Genomic DNA, 5,049 nt, shown 5'->3' on the forward strand with positions numbered 1-5,049 from the left:
ACACACACACACACACACACACACAAAGTTATGGCTGGGGGTGGTGGCTCATGTCTGTAATCTCAGCACTTTGGGAGGCCAAAGTGGGCACATCACTTGAGGTCAGGAGTTCGAGACCAGCCTGGCTAGCATGGTGAAATACGATCTCTACTAAAAAAAAAAAAATACAAAAATTAGCAGGTGTGGTGGCACACACCTGTAGTCCCTGCTACTTGAGAGGCTGAGGCACGAAGATCTCTTGAACCCAGGAAGCAGAGGTTGCAGTGAGCTAAGATCACACCACTGTACTCCAGCCTGGGTGACAGAGTGAGACCCTGTCTCCTAAAAACAAACAATCTAAATTTACATAATTATTTATGTAAACATAATTTAGGTAATTTAGGGGAAACTTGTTCCCCCTAGAATATAGAAAACCTGAGCCACAGATCCCAGCATTTTCTCTCCAGATCTCACTATGCATGTATGCCGTGTAGTAAATGCAGTTCCAATAAAAGAAGAAAAAGTGGAATTTGAAAATGAAAAATGGCATTCATGAAAAAAAGTATACCTTTATTTTGACTTTTGTTTGCAAAATGCAAATACTACATATCAGATTTTTAAAATTCACATCATTAATATGCATCAATGATCTCTTTATGAATTTGTAAAATTTAGATAAGTTATGGTGCCATGTTTGCTGTGTTTATTTTTTAGAATTTTTTAATGGAGGAAAATTTGGAGAAGGACATGACCTGAGCCTATGTTTCATGGGGTGCCCTTACTTGACACAATCAGGACACTATCACTTTCCAGATGGAAAATAACGATCCAAACGCTTTAATGTCCATTAGGGAAATTATCCTCCCAGTCCAAGAAAGCAATCATGTTATCAATTCATAATACTGGGCGATCTTCATGTTCTACGAGATGTCTTCAAAACGTCATTGCTACAGTAGGTCATTTTTTTACACGATTTTTAAAAATTTTATTTCAAAATGTGGGCTTATTTCCTTAGGTCCTACAAAGGATGAGACTATAGAAAAACCTTTTTACATATCTGCATTGTCTGTAGGAATAAACCACTTTGCAAATAGTGAGATGGATGCTATGTCTTAATTTGTTGTCCATGTGATGACAACTTTTTACTCCTTTAGATGGTTTGATTCACTCTTTATATGATGCAATTCTCTTTGCTGCTTTCTTTGCACAAAGATACTGTGAAAAAATAGGGAAAGAGGTAATTCACAGCTTTCACTTTTCATTGTTACACTTGGAACTGAAGTGACCCATTACTTGATTTTGAGAGACACTATAGACCCAAGTGTTAAAATTAAAAGAATAAAGCTTCTAAGAGAAAACGGAAGATAAAACTCTTTGCTACCTTGGGTTTAGGAAAGATTTCTTAATCAGATCTCAAAGTTGCTAACAATAAATTAATAAAATAATTGAGCTTATAAACATTTTTAAAAATTCTTTTCCTGATCCTGGAGAGAATTGACTTAAGAGTCTGACACCTTTTACAGCGTGATAAGAAACATTTACAATTTATCCTCTCTGAGCCTGCTACCTGGAAGCTTCATCTGCATGATAAGAATCTTGGTCTCCACAACCCTTTATCTGAGCCTAGACCTTCTCTTCTATGGATATCTGGTCTTTAGACAACCTCTTTCAACCAACTGCCAATCAGACAATCTCTGAATCCGCCTACGACCTGGAAGCTTCCACGCTGAGTTGTCCCGCCTTTCTGGACCACTGATGTCTTCTGTCTCCCTGGAATGTATAAAGCCAAGCCGTGGCCTTGACCACCACGGGCACTTGTTCTCAGGACCTCCTGAGGCCGTGTCACGGCATGTCCTTAACCTTGGCAAAATAAACTTCTAAATTGATTGAGTCTTGTCTCAGATACTTTTTGGTTTACGACGTGAAATATATTATGCCTCCACTGCACTCATTATCATGGGAAAACACCTCAAAATAAATAAATAAATAAAAACAAACCAACAAAAGACAGTAAAGACCTTTGTACCGTCCATTATTTTTCTGCCCTAGTATTTGTGGCCGGATCAAAAACAAACCAGACAAGGACTCTGAGGGAGGGAGATTTCTCTGACACCTGTAGGTAGGATCAGGATTCCAGGGCTGCAGAGGGAAGAGTTTCAATAAGAGGAGGAAAAAGCAGTGATACTGACCTTCATGAGTCCTCTACTGCCGACCGTCTGGGCTGCAGTCCCCTGGCACATTTCCTTGCAGAGAAAGGATAGCAGGAGTGGGCTTCCTGATTTCCTGATTTCCTGATTTCTCTGAGGCCAGCAGGTGCCTGGAGTGGCCTTTGCACCCCCTGCTGGTCGTTCTGGCTGCACACAGTCTCATGCCTTGTGAGTGTGAAACCAGGTGCTGTCTCGTTCCCCAGGTTGAATGCAAGAGAATGCTTGGGTAGAACTTTGTTACCCAATGAAGCCTCCTGGCTCTCTAGTCCCTGGTAGCCTGTCCTGGTTGCCGGGTGCTTGTTTGCATTCCAAGCTCCACATTCCCCAGGGTCCAGTGTGGTCTTGTGTCTAAGCTGGGGTCTGGCGACCAGAGGCAGGCATGCAGGGCCTTGGCTACTGTACTAGGTCTGCTGATGGCCACAAGCCTTTACTCCCAGCTCTGCGTTAGCAGTGGGGGTGTCTGAAGGCTCAGGGGATACACAAGTCCTCCTGGTTCCTGGGGAGGTGATGGTAAGTAATCCTTCTTAATAGTCTTTAAAAAATACATAATTTACTGGGTGCGGTGGCTCACGCCTGTGATCCCAGCACTTTGGGAGGCTGAGGTGGGCAGATCACGAGGTCAGGAGATCGAGACCATCCTGTATAACAAGGTGAAACCCAGTCTCTACTAAAAATACCAAAAATTAGCTGGGCGTGGTGGCGGGCACCTGTAGTCCCAGTTACTCGGGAGGCTGAGGCAGGAGAATGGCATGAACCCGGGAGGCGGAGCTTGCAGTGAGCCGAGATTGTGCCACTGCACTCCAGCCTGGGCAACAGAGCGAGACTCTCTCTCAAAACAAACAAACAAACAAACATAGTTTAACATGGACAAAGCAAGTAATCAAAAGACTATCTGGCAAAGTGAAAAATGTTGTAAAATTCTTAACACATTTGACTAGATTATAAACCCAGGAAATTCTTGAGCTTCCTTCAAGATAGGCCAGCTCTTTGAGTGAGTTAGAAACACTGGGCTTGTCATCAGTTAGTACTAATATGAACAGGTCTATCTCTTTGTATAATGATAAAAGGGGCCTTGTTGAAAATAAGCCACAGGTGAGCCCCCTCTCTCCGTGGTGAACTGTGTATATGGGTCACTTTCAAAGTTAGATATGGTTTCTGTAAGATGAAGCCCGGCCATTCTAAGTCACTTGAGTGAAAACAGCTTACCAGCCTGGCAGAAAAATAATTCACAACCTAAGAAAGCACTTTCTGGTCTTTAAAAACACTGAAAATTTCTTTTACAAGAAATTGAAGGCTGGAAAGAAAGTGAGAAGGACTTGAATAGACAGAAGGAAATTATTGGAACTCTAATGGATACAAAACACAAACCCTAAATGATAGATTTAGTTTAAGTGTCTGATGGAAACGTTTCTGACTATCACGTATCTACCAGCCAATAGAAAATAATGTAGAAGGTGGAAATCTGAAATTAAATATAAAGAGTGAATTATAAAATGAAGACCACATTGTCCATTAGGCAAAGTTCCTTTTGAGAAACCTTTTCGTGCTTTTAAACACTTTCTCCTAGAGGAAAAAACTAGAAGACAGATAGTAAACCAAAAAAAAAAAAAAAAGAAAAAGAAAAATCTAACAAATACATTTCTTAGAACTCAAATTGAAAATATCCTATGGAAGGAAGAATCTTTCCATTTAGAAAATGTTCACACAGGAAGTGAGAAAGCTTCTGTAGAAACTTGAAATACCATCTGAACTTTATCAATGACAGACACATCAGGTATGGATTTACCATTTAGCATTGGCGAAGAAACAGTCTAAAGTAAAAGGAAGCATCAGCCAGTCCCCTTGTAAGCTGGGGACCTAAGAAAAAAGAACGAAGGAATGGAATCAGAATTAGAAAGAAGCACTTTGATTTTATCAAAACCATTTTATCTCCCCTAAGAAAAAAGCCTGTGATAACTAATTAGCAGCTCTGGTCACTGCAGAAATCTCAACGCCTTGAGAAAAAAAAAAATGCACAGGAGAAACACAAGTTAGACGGAGCTGAATTAAAGGTGAGCTTTTGGCAGGGCGCTGTGGCTCACGCCTGTCATCCTAGCACTCTGAGAGGCCGAGGTGGGCGGATCACCCGAGGTCAGGAGTTCAAGACCAGCCTGGTCAACTTGGCGAAACCCCGTCTCTACTAAAAATACAAAAATACAAAAATACAAAAATTAGCCGGGCATGAGGGCGGGTGCCTGTAATCCCAGCTACTTGGGAGGCTGAGACGGGACAATCTGTTGAACCTGAGAGGCGGAGGTTGCAGTGAGCCAGTGCACTCCGGCCGGGGTGGCTGAGTGAGAGAGACTCCGTCTCAAAAAACAAAACAAAACAAAACAAAACAAAACAAAACAACAGTGAGCTTTTATGAAGTGGTCCTCATATCCCTGCAATCCCCGGTACAGCTCTGGGAGAACCTTCAGAGGACACGGCGATCCACCGATGACCAGATCCGGGAGAAGGAAAGAGAACTAGCAACAGATGATCACCACGTTGGAAAACTGTTTTTTCCCCCCATCTCCTATGCCAACAGTATCACCTTTTATAAAAAATCTTTTGTGCTTTCTCTCTGTAGCAAGAGGAAAGCAGGGAAAAAGATATTTAAGAGTAGGTCTTAGTGTACACATTCTGCATAACCTAAGGATTTGGGAGCCCTTCACTCTCACGCCTGAATTCATCCAGTTTCAACAAATCAAAACAAGGAGGCAGTTCAGGGCCAATCTAACTGCTGTTATTTGTGAAGTAAAGGGCATACCTAACTTCCAAACCCTCCATGCTGTGCTTCAGAACTCTTAGAAAAAAACCAGTAATTGTACAGGCCATCCCT

At 41.8% G+C, this 5,049-nt stretch overlaps 1 long non-coding RNA gene across 1 annotated transcript in view; it reads right to left on the minus strand.

The window, feature by feature from the left end:
* LOC105545842 overlaps positions 1 to 2,406 on the minus strand; it is a 4,942-nt gene extending 2,536 nt beyond the window's left edge. Inside the window, exons 1-2 of the long non-coding RNA XR_001007000.1 lie at positions 2,169 to 2,406; positions 1,025 to 1,194 (exon numbers count right to left, since the gene is read on the minus strand). This is a non-coding gene — a long non-coding RNA (uncharacterized LOC105545842). The remainder of the gene's footprint in view (positions 1 to 1,024; positions 1,195 to 2,168) is intronic.
* Positions 2,407 to 5,049: the final 2,643 nt, after the last annotated feature.

The sequence above is a fragment of the Mandrillus leucophaeus genome, unplaced genomic scaffold (genome assembly GCF_000951045.1).
Source record: "Mandrillus leucophaeus isolate KB7577 unplaced genomic scaffold, Mleu.le_1.0 Scaffold34, whole genome shotgun sequence".
In the NCBI taxonomy this organism is placed as follows: Eukaryota; Metazoa; Chordata; class Mammalia; order Primates; family Cercopithecidae; genus Mandrillus; species Mandrillus leucophaeus.